The sequence below is a fragment of the Ailuropoda melanoleuca genome, chromosome 3, assembly GCF_002007445.2.
Source record: "Ailuropoda melanoleuca isolate Jingjing chromosome 3, ASM200744v2, whole genome shotgun sequence".
Lineage (NCBI taxonomy): Eukaryota > Metazoa > Chordata > Mammalia > Carnivora > Ursidae > Ailuropoda > Ailuropoda melanoleuca.
Window position 1 is genome coordinate 21,753,886 of NC_048220.1, and position 12,032 is coordinate 21,765,917.

Here is a 12,032-nt window from a genome sequence, read left to right on the forward strand (position 1 = left end):
ACACGAAAACCTAGCATCCTTATTTGCAGAGGCAGACCTGCCCATTTAAGTAACAGATTCATTTTTCTTTCAGATGTCACAAATTTCTTGGGGGAGATGGGGGGTGGGGAGGGAGGGAGACACGATTTCCTTAGCTTGGACCTCAGCCTGTGCTGCCTGCCTCCCGGAGCCGAGCCCAGTCTGGTGCCCTCCTCCCTCAGGCTCTGTGCTCGGGAAGGACCAGAGGAACCGCGGCCTCACACGACTGCCCCCTCCTGAGAGCAAACCGCAGCATTACAGTGGGAGCTGCCCTGGCAGCCCCGCTTGGGAGGGGGCCTCGCTGTGCGCACCCGGCTGAGGCCCAGGGCAGCAGCTCGGGCACATTTCTTCTTAGCCTTATTTATTACTGTGTGTTATTTAAACAAGTGTGTTCGTCTGTGCTGGGGACAGGGAGGGCCTGTTGCCTCCAGAACTTGGAGCTGGGGGCCCAACGACTCAGGCGTTAGGAGTCCCTGGGAAAAAAAGCACTGTGTGTAAAATTCTGCTACCTCACGGGGGTCCTAGGGCCGACACGGGACAGGAGAGAGGGCCAGAGAAGCTGCTCTTGCCTGCCAGGCAGCAGCTGGCCCTCAGCCAAAGAGTAATTTATTGTTTTTCCTTGTATTTAAAATTAAGAAATAAAATATGTTATCAAAGAGTTATTAATATATAGAAGAGCAGCCTAGAAGGCTGCGTTTGGTGTGTGTGGCCTGTGGGGAGGGGTCACTGAATATGTTCTTTCACTGACTTTGTCAAACTGGAAGCCAGAAATAAAGATGGTGACAAGAGACCTGGTGATGCTTGTCTTTTCCTTTGGCCTGTGGGGACCCTGGCCTAGGTTCTTAAAACTCCGAGGAGCTCTTCGGGAGGCAGGGCAGGTGGAAGAGGGGGCCTAAGAAGGAGTGCAGGGGGAGTGAGGGAGAGGACCTGGGCTGAAAGGAAATAAGCAAGTGCAGTGGGGCGGGTGGAGGGGGCTGGCCTGAAGGAGGTCCCCCCACCTGCCGCCCACAGGGAGGGAGAAGCTGCTACGGCCCAGCTGTCTGGGTTCAAGGAGGACATGTGGAACAGGTAGAGACTTCAGAAGTCATCGTATGACCAGAGCTCAGATGAGTTGCGCCTGTGTCTGGTAGCACCCACACACCCTCTGGTGTCTCCCTCATGACCTCTCTGACGCTCGGGGAAGAGGAGGCAGCGTGCCCGAGGTCACACACCTGGTAAGGAGCCAAGTCCGGATTAGAACCCGGAACTCACTCCAACTCCAAAGCCCATACACTTAACCACTCTGCCTTCCTCTGTCCAAATGTCATCTGGCTTCAATGCATGACTTTTTTTTTTTTTTTTAAACTAGGCTCCATGCCCAGCGTGGAGCCAGATGGCGGGGCTTGAACTCACAACCCTGAGATCAAGATCTGAGCTGAGATCAAGAGTAGGACATTCAACCGACTGAGCCACCTAGGGGCCTCACGACTTTTATAACATCGGCATCAACCTGTTTGGGCACCTCCCCTGATAGGAAGCTCATGAATTCCTTTCTGGGGGCAGCCTCGTCAGCCCCTGGACGTGCCTCATCGTTTCTGCACATTGTCACCTCTGCAAACAAAGATGCACCAACTGACTTGTGGCCCCTGCACTATGGAGTGATGAGTGGAGACCCCAGGTCACAGGGCCCTGACCAGACCACCCCCCAACCAAGTCTTTTTGCTTCTCCCTTGGCCTAGGCCAGCAGCGTGAGCGCCAGAAGCAGCAGGCCTCCGCAAGCCACAGCTAACACTCATGTCCATCAGGAGCGGTTTACACGGACTCTCTGAGAGGTGCCCAGAAGGGTGCGATGCCTCTGCAGTGGGTGGTGGGTCATCAGAGACCAGTCTCGAACACCGAGTGGCAGGCAGGCACCCTCCCTGGGAAGCCCCGAGCCCTGTGGGAACGTCCACAGCGAAGCTCAGAAGCAGGTGGAGGCAGCCACCCCGGGAGCAGGGAGAGGTGCTGCTTTGTGCGACGCAGGCAACAGAGGCCATGGCAGGACCTGTCCAGGGGCAGAGGACCATGGTGGGCAGCTCCGGGAGCCACTCGAAGACAGCGGACCCCTTGCACCCAGGCAGGAGAGAGGAAAGACCTAGGGAGGGGGCACGGGAGCTGAGTGTCCCAGGGGCCGTCGAGGGCAGGGTTGGATCGTCTCTGTGGTCCCGGGAGGTCTCAGAACCTCCCAGTACATGTGTGGTGGCCTGCCTGTGGCCCGCACTCCTCCAGCCGCCCGGGCTAACAATGACCAAGACACTGCACGCGCTCAAGGGTTCGCACCAGGGAGAAGTCTGTGAGCAACGGAGGGTCTGGAAAGGGTGCTCTACCGGGCAAGCGGGAAAGTCGGACGTGGGGGTAGGAGGCAAGGTCTCTGCAACCGCTCTCCGTCCAGAGTTTCAAGGATTTTAAGGCCAGAGGATATTTAGGGAAGACTAATTTTATTTTCATACAAAACTTAGCCATCCACTCTCGGGTAACATCACCCTTCACCACATCCTCTGCCCAACCACGGCACTGGCCTGTCTGTCCAAAGGAAGAGGGAAAGTCTTTGGGTGAAATTCCACACGAATGTTCCAAGAACAAAGACCGGAACTGAGGCTGGTGTGGGCAGGGTCCCTTAGGATTTCCTACAGATGTCTTCTAACGGTAGTCAGGAGGGTGTCCAACACTAACAAGGCTGTGGAGGCCCCACCACTAGGGGTCCACAGCGCACCACGTCCTTGGCTACCCACAGCTCCCTGCCTGCAGCTCTGAGACTGTCCCCAAGACAAGGAACCTGTGTTCACCGAGGTGTGCAGTCAGCCAGCGGGGGTTCAGACCCTTCCAGGAGTGATGGACCTCACTGAGCTACAGAGCCAAGCCAGTGTGGGTGGCAAAAGGGAGGAGGGCCTGGCCAGTAATGAGAGAGAAAGAGACAGATGAAACAGGAAAAAAGGGTACGTGTCTGCTATTGTGGCTGGGAGCACCAGTACCTGGGGACTGAGGCCCCGTGGTATTTGCTGGGAGTTTCTCTAACCATATGGTCTCACTTCTTCCATGCGGAGAGGCAAACCCTGAGCCGGGTCCAGACAGAAGAGCATTTGGGAAGAGACAGGGTGCTTGCTGAGTGGGAGGGAGATGCTGGTCATGGGGCCCAGGGTGAGGAGCCCCTCTGCACCCCAGGAACCCCAGGCCCCGGAGGTTTCACTGGAAGAGGGGCCAGGGCTCAAGTGAGAAGTGAGACACACTTGAGTTTCCGGTGAACTCGGCACCAAACACCTCTGTTTGCTGCTCAGATGAGGTGTCAGAAAACATTGCGAGTCACCGCTGGGGTTTCTCTGAGGCTGGCCCTCTGCAATGTTCAGGGCTCGGGAGGACAAGGGCTTGCATCTTGTTTCCCCGTAACCCAGTGGCTTGAAGGCTGGGGTTTATCGAATCCATCGGCTCATGGCTTTTTCATTATTATCAACAGGAAAGGGCCTTCTGCTTATTATCTCGATTTAGCTGGTCAGTTTGAGCAAAACCAAAAACGGTTCCTCCCTTTAGCTGACTCCCTCCGGAGCAGGCCCTACCGAGTGCAGGTTGACTGTGTTCTAGGCTGGCCACCTCGTCTTGGACCCACTGGCCAGTCATCGGGGCCTCTCCAGAGGCCCAAGCTGGGGTCAGAGCTGGTGGCTGTAGCCACAGTCACCCCTCCCACACACGCTGCCCAACTCCTACACTGAAAAATAAAAGTCATAAACCTTCATTATCTTCATTCGTTTCTCAGCTCCACCCAACAGCAGCAGAGTGTTTGCAAAGAACTTTCCCAGATCAACTGATTTCTCGGCAGCAAGGGAGGGCCCCATGACGAAGCCATTGAAATCCCAGAAGCGATTTTCTACCTACGACCTCACTTTCTGTTGCGCTCTCTCCCTTCCCCTGCACAATGCCTTCTCTTGTGGAAAGTGATTCTCTCAGAGCGTCCTTCAGAAACGCCCCCAGCGGGTGCCCCACCTGGGCGGACGCTGCTGTGTGGTCACCGGTGACGCAGACACCAACATTAAATATAGCAACTCACGTCAGTTCCGCTCTCTGCATCACTCGGACAAGCTAGCAAGCCCGTGACGAGGGCAATTCCTGAAAGCCAGCCGCCCGTGGAGGACCCTGCAGGCCAGAGGGCCCATGCCCCCTGCTGAGCCCAGGGCCAGAAGGAGTCCCAGGGACACCACATTAGAAAGGCAACTTCTCATTTAGTATCTCTTCTTTCTGTTCAGCTCTGTTTTCCCACATTTTGTATAATGAGCATATATTCATTTCCCACTGGGGGACACAGACAAATTTAAAAAAACTAAAACAAAACAACATGAAATTGGTGACTGGTCCACGAACGTCAGGAAGGGGCCAGCAGCACTTGCAGGATAGGCTAGCCAGGACCGCGAGCTCAGTTCCAAGCGCCCCCTGGGAACTGGCTGTCTCAGAAGCAGAGGTGGCCACCGGCAGGGGTCCGGGAGGCAGAAGGTCCAGCACCACTCCTCCCAAGGGCCAAGCGGATCCTATGTTGCCAAAGAGAGAGGAAGACACACCATTTTGTGGGGTCCTCACCCAGCCCTGGTCTGCCAGACTGGATGGAACGGGTGAGATGGGAAAGGGTGGGCCACCAGTCCAGCTCGGAGGCTGAAGTGACATCGATGCCCCGGGGACAGATGGAGAAAGTCCTGCAGACGCCTCATCTAGCTTCCCTCTCTCAGGAGAAGGACCTGCCACCTGCTTCTCAAAGCAAAGAGAAGGCACGGCCTATGGACCCGCTTCACCTCCACTCAGAGAAGCCAGAGTGCACAGCTGTGCCTGCCTTGGCTCCGTTCTCCCCCTTCGTTCGCTCCCTCTGAGGGGTCCTCCTTGCATCTGTACTCAGGATCCCATTCTCCCTGCCTTCGCCAGGGCTAGAGCAGACTACGGGATCTAAACAAGGCCCAGCTATGCCCCTTACTTCCCTCGTGGCTACTCAGGCCAAGTCCCAGCTGCCCTCTCTGAAATAGAGCCTCATTCACTCATTCATTCATTCATTCATTCATTCATTCATTCATTCATTCAGTATCCAGTGAGGCCTTTACTAGGTGTTCCAGGCACTGAGGATCCGTGATGAACAAAAATAAGGTTACTTCTGGTGTGGGGGGACAGACTCCACAAACAAGATAATACAGACAGTGCAGGTGGTGGTGAGGGCTTTGGAGGGCACTGGGGCAGTGGCGTCAGCAGGGTGCGGGTACTGTGAGGGAAGGTCCGAGAAGTCCTCCCTGATGAGGTCAGACAGAACAGAGATCTGGATGGAGGGAGGGAGGGAGAAAGTCATTAACCGAGGAAAATGTCCAGGGAGCGGGGATACCAAGCGCTGAAGTCTTGAGCGAGCATCAGGATGAGGAAAGCAGACGCCAAGGGCAGGGGCAAGAGGGAGGGTGGTCAGGGCTCTGAGGACAGGAAGGCTTTGCTCTGCTGGGATGGGGTGATACAATCTGGCTCCCATTTAAGGAAGCACTCGGGCCACTGTGGGAACAATAGAACAGGGGGACAAGGATGGGAGCAGGACGACCAGTAAGGACACCCTTGTGGAAACCCAGGTGGGAAAGGGCAGGGGAATGTTCTGGAGATGTATTATCTACATGACATACACTTATACATCATTTATATAAACATGTATGACACCTGAGATCATAAATAGATGTATATTAGGTACTATATAAATATTAAACATATAACTTCTCTACCCAGGTAAGTCTTAAAACTCCTTTATCATGGGAAATTTCAAATGCATACAAAGTAACTCCCCAGTATCCACGGCTCAACCTTAAGTTAGCAACTCACAGCCAATTCAGTTTTGTCTCTGCCCCATCTGCTCCCCCCCCACCCCCGCCGCCCTGCCCCCATCCACGCATCCAAGCCAGCATACCCTTCAGTGTGGATACAATTCCAAGGCAGAGGCTTTGGTACTGGACTGGATGTGGGCACGGGAGGCAGTTACCATGGTGTGAGAACCCCAAAGGACGGAGCTGCCATTTACTGAGACGGGGAAGCCTGGGCTCAAGTGTGTCCCCGTTGATCTCACGGAACCTCACACCCCCTCACGGCACACACCCCAGCAGAGCCTGCCCTCTCATCAGGCACCCGCCCCACTGCACTCCAGAAGTGATCTCAGTGATGTCACTGATTATCGCCTATCACTAAATCCAGCGGCAACGCTTCTGCCGTAATTCGCCCGCCCTGAAGAACATCTGACACCAATGACCACTCGCTTCTCCTCCAAGACTCTCTTGTGCCTGGGTTCCCTCTCAGCCCCCCTGGCCTCCTACCTCCTCTCCCTCCCTTCCCCCAGCAGCACCGGACTGGGACTGTATGGACCGTTCTTTGTTCCCTTTCTTCTAGAGCCCCTGGGGCAGTACCGTCCTTCCCCTTGGCTTCCTCACCCTGTGTCTACAACCCTCAGCTCGTGGTCCCTCCACCTTCCCTCTGAAACTGCAGCTCCCAAGCCAGAAACCTGGGGTCCTCTGGGACTGCTCACTCTTCCTCACACCCATATTCAGCCCATCCCAAGTGTGATGATGATGGTGATGATGATGGTAGTTGGCATTCACAGGCTTCCTACATGCCAGGCAACACACCAGACGGTGTATTTATTGCTTCATAGAATCTTCCACACCCCTATTATCAGCCCAGTTTGACAGAGAAGTCTGGGCAGGGAAATTTCCCCAAAGTCACCCCAAGACCGAGTGGCAGAGCTGGGACTCACATGTAGTAGGGCGTGCTGACTACAGGATGCATGGCCTTCAGGGACACTGCACGGCTAGGAGTCACTCTCAGACCCGCGGCTCCCAGTGCCCCATGCAATCCGAGATCCATGATCCATGCCCCGCGATCTCTGCCAGCTGCCAGCTGCCAGCTCTGAGCTCGTACTGACTGGTAACTGCAGTGCTCCCCAAGTTTCCCTCCCAGGCCTGCTGACTTGCTCAGTTTCTCCAGGCCCCAGAGAAGCCCTTCTGCCCTTCCATGAACTGTCCCCCTGCCCCCCTGCTAAGGCCTACTTATTCCAATCTCTACGAAATATCCCTCCTTTGGAGCAGTGTTACTTTCCATCATGAATAAGCCTGGGAGAAGCTGAAAAGGGCTCTTCTGCGTGTTGTCCCCCTCAACTGATGGAAGAGGAGGTAACAGGACAAGTGCAGGGCTCAGGGCAGGACAGGGCCACGGGGACGGCTGGTGTGGCCAGACTCTGCAGCCAGGGCCACGAACCTTGGCTGCTCTGCTCAACCCCCGCTGGTCCCTGTTCTCTAGGGAGCTGTGGAAGGCGGGAGGAGGTGGACGCCCCCTTCCTGTGCCCTCGGGCTGGGGGTGGGGAGCTGAGGTTTCCTCCTGGAGCGGTGCTGGGTTGTCTGGGCACGGCTGAAGCAGGCGCTCTGAGACCCCTGCACTGCGGCCTCAGCTGTGCGTTCCTGAACTCCACAACAGCAGTGGCAGCCCCAGGGGCAGCAGCCCTTCCTGTAGGTTATTTCTTTAGGGTCCTGGGCCCAGCCTGCTCCTCCACCCTCCCAACATCTTCATAAACACCTACCTTTCTGCACTGGGTGCTCTCTGCATAAGGTGCGCAGGGCTACCTACTTCCTGCCATGACTGCAGAGACCCTAGGATGACGGCCGCCAGGCAGCAACTAGCGGAGACTCCTCCAAACAAGGTAAGGCCTCAAAGACCGGAAGGCGACACACCCAGGAGGGACATGTGTGGGCTAGTGTCCAGTGGCAAAACCTCCACTGGCCCTGTCCAGACTCAGCTTTGCCTAGCAGATGAAGTACCACAGTCACGTGACCAACCAAAGCTATGACAAATAACAATGACAATAATAATAATAATAATCACAATAATAGTGCCTATGTGCCAGGCACTATTCTGACAACTTAAAAACATGAACTTATTACTTATTTGTTCCCCACAACCACACGAAACAGGTACCCTATCACCCCCAGTTTACGGAGGAGGCTGAGAAAGGTGAGGAGCCAGCCCTGACAGGAGGCCTGCTGAAGGGGCCTCCAGCAGCAGCCACACCTTGGGGAGTGACAGGAGCTGAGCACTCTGCATAGAACTTCTCACGCACTCCTCGCAGGAGCCTTAGGAGGAGGGTCACGTTATTCCCACTGCACAGCTGAGGAAACTGAGACCCAGAGAGAGTTAGTGATCTGCTCACGGTCATAGAGTTGAAAAGTGGTTTGTTTGCTGGACTCCAAAACCCAGTGTTCAAAACTGTTCCATTCCAGGGTCTGAAGGGAAAGCTCTCAGGCCACACAGGAGCCAGGGCTGGTTCTCAGCGCTCACGCAGGCTGAAGGGAAGGGGGTCTATGACTGGCACAGCCAGAACCCAGCAGAGCTGTCGACTTCTCCCTGAGCTTAGGTGCCTGCCCGCCTGCCTTGAATAATCACTGCCCACAACTCCTGAAGGCTCGGAGAGGCGGGTGGTGGCTGTCTTTGCCCCGATGTGCAGGCCCCATCTCCCAGAGCTCTGTCCAGGCAGCCACAGGCACAGCTGCCATGAGCCACACTGCAGGGAGAACAGATCCTTTTCTCCTACCCTTTAAGGGGACCTTTTGATCACTCTTTGATGTTCCAGAAAGTCTACCGTTATTTCCCTGGCCTTATCCCACCCCTGAAATAAAACAAAACAAAGAAGCTTTATTCTGCTTCTGAGCTACTGCCCCTGGTATTACACATGCCTTCTGATTTCTATCCTTGCCCCCACAACATTAAACCTGGGGTGCAGCCCCCAGTGAAGGTATGCACTCAAAAACACAACCGCTGAATATAAGGACAGCTTCGAATCCTGCTGACCTCCCCCCTTCTCCAGCTCTCCCTCAACCCCAAAGCTCTGAGACATGTGCTCTGCACCCTGGACCTCCCTCTAGGATGTCCGCACTTTGAGGTTTTAAAGTCCTCAAAAACTCGGACCTTCCCTCAAAAACAGAGTATGCACCATTTACTCCAAAGAATAGTTAATCTGGATTTGAAGTCTCCACCTATCATGGAAGGAACTCTGTCTCCCCATCTCTGTAGTGAAGACCTCACTTACCTTAGCAAAGAAACAAATAACCCAATTAAAAAAGGAGCAAAAGACCTAAATGGCCATTTTTCCAAAGAAGACATGTGAACAGCGAACAGACACATGAAAAGGTGATCATCATCACCAGTCATCAGGGAAATGCAAATCAAAACCGCAGTGAGCTATCACATCACCCCTGTTTGAATGCATATTATCAAAAAGGCAAGAAACGACAAGTGTTGATGAAGACCTGGAGAAAAAGGAGCCCTCGCGTGCTGTCGGTGGGAACGTGAACCGGTGCGACCACTGTGGAGAACAGTACAGAAAATTCTCAAAAAATGACAGATACAAATGCCACACGACCCAATAATTCTACTCCTGGAAATACATCCAAAGGAAAGGAAAACACTCCGTCGAAGATATATATGAATTCCTATGTTCACGGCAGGGTTATTTACAATAGGTCAAGACATGGAAACATCCTAAGTGTCCACTGATGGATGAATGGATAGACAACTTGTGATAGATATATGTATGTACACACACACAGGAATGTTATTTGGCCATAAAAGGAAGGAAATCCTGCTATGTGTGACAATATGAATAAGTCTTGAAGGTGTTATGCTAAGTAAAATGTTAGAGAAAGACAATACTGTATTATCTCACTTATGTGGAATCTAAAACACACACAGACACAAAACCAAACTCATAGAAAAAGAGTTGAGATTTGTGGTCACCATAGGGGGAGAGGAAGGGGGAACTGGATGACAGTGATCAAAAGGCACAAAGTTCCAGTTATGAGATGAATGAGTACAGGGATGCAGGTACAACGTGATGACCATAATTAACACTGCGGTATGGCGTATTGAAAACTGTTAGAGTAAATCCTAAGACTTCTCATCACAAGGGAAAAAGCATTATTCTTTTTTTGTTGTGTATAAATGAGATGATGGATGTTAACTAAACTTATTATGGTAATCATTTCACGATATATGTAAGTTAAATCATTATGCTGTATACCTTAGACCCATACAGTGCTCTGTGTCAATAACATCTCAATAAAACTGAGGGGAAAAAAGAAATACCTATTCACAAATTAAAAAACAAAACAAAATAAAACAAAACACTGGGGCACCTGGGTGTTTCAGTTAAATGTCTGCCTTCAGCTCAGGTCACAATCCCAGGGTCTTGGGATTGAGCCCCACATGAGGCTCCTGGCTGGGCAAGGAGTCTGCTTCTCACTCTCCCTCTGTCTCTCTCCCCTGCTCATGTTCTCTCTCTCTCTCTCTGTCTCAAATGAATAAATAAATCTTAAAAAAACAAACAAACAAAACCAAAACTTAGGGGCACCTGGGTGGCACCGTTGGTTAAGTGTCTGACCCTTGATCTCAAGGTCTTGAAATCGAGCCCCACCCTGGGCTCTGCACCAGATATGGAGCCTGCTTAAGATTCTCTCTCTCCCTGTCTCTCTACCCCTCCCTCCACCTCCCTCCACCACGTGCTCTATCAAAACAAAACAAACTTACTGAGAGAGATCTAGCCTTGGTTCCAGCTCTTGGGAAGTAACTTCTAAACCCTTAGAATAAAGAATTTGGTTGGCCTTTGTTACCAGATCCTGGGAAGGAGCCCAAAATCCTTGGGACTTCCCAAATCATAAGTGTCCAGGCCCTGAGAGTTTATGCTAATTAGGCAACTCAGGGTGGGGACCAGCATCACTAGTAGCCCATAGTGATATCAACTGCGGGGCCAATGATCCCATCAGTCACACCTACAGAACGACACGCCAGGGAAACTCTGGACACCGAAGTTCAGGTGAGCTGCCCTGCTTGGGAGTCCCCTGCACGCTGTCACACATCAAGGGGCTGGGGAAGAGGCACGTTCTGACTTGATGGGGAGAAAACAGAGGAAGCTTCATGGTTGGGACCCTCCTAGACCTCACCCTCTGTCTGTTCTGTTGGCTCGGTGGTAACGGTATCCTTTTGCTGTAACACAGCTATAACCTTATGTATTGTGCTTTCCTGAGTTCTGTGGATCACTCCAGCAACTTACGGAACCTGAAAAGGTAGTGTGAACTTTGGATTTGTAGCCAATTGGCCAAAAGCGAGGGCGGGCTGGGAACCCTTGAGATTTGCAGCTGGTGTCTGAAGTGAGGGCAGTCTCGTGGAGGCCACGTCCCTAACCTGGGAAGTACAACCCAACTCCGCATAGTTGGCGTCAGAAGTCACTGCACTGAGTTTGGCAAACTCGTGCCACAGTCCAGCGGAAGGATCCAAGATCCGGTCGCAGGGCCTTCCTCATACACTCACCTGGATCCTGTCCTTCACAGAGCGCAAAGCACTATAAAAAGAGCCAAGGCACAGGAACAACTTAGCAGGAATCCTTTCTACGTGACCTGAGGAAATCAGTAGGGAGAGGAAGGTCAGAAAGCAGGGGAAGGGACTGGATGGGACAGAGAAGCCAAGTCTCAGGAGCAAACAGCTGAGCGGTGCTGGGCACAGGAATCCTGCTCCACTGCGTGCGTAGGAGGGGTGCCAGGACCTCACTGGGGCCATGGGAATCAGATATGGGGCGTCGACAAAGACAACTGATTTGTAAACCAGGAAGATTATGGTTCTTTTTCCTAATTAGCTGAGGATGTATTTAAGTTCCATTTACAAAGCGGTCATTCCTAACACCTCCAGATAGACACGCCTTGCCAAGAGGCCCCCGTATTGCTAAGGACCGTGGACCTGATGTGACCCAGACTAAGCACCACCTGGTGGCACCAGCCTTTTGCCAAAGTCCTAAGCCTGAAGGAATGGCATGCCTGAGTGCTGGGACAGGAGACAGTCTGCCCATTACTTTCCTTCCACCTCAAGAAAGAACCCCAGATCAGCTTTTCCACAAGAGGAGAGTTTCCAAGATGCCACCCATACTTGGAAGAAGCCAGGCTGAAACACTATTCAAGTCAAACTTTCTTGAT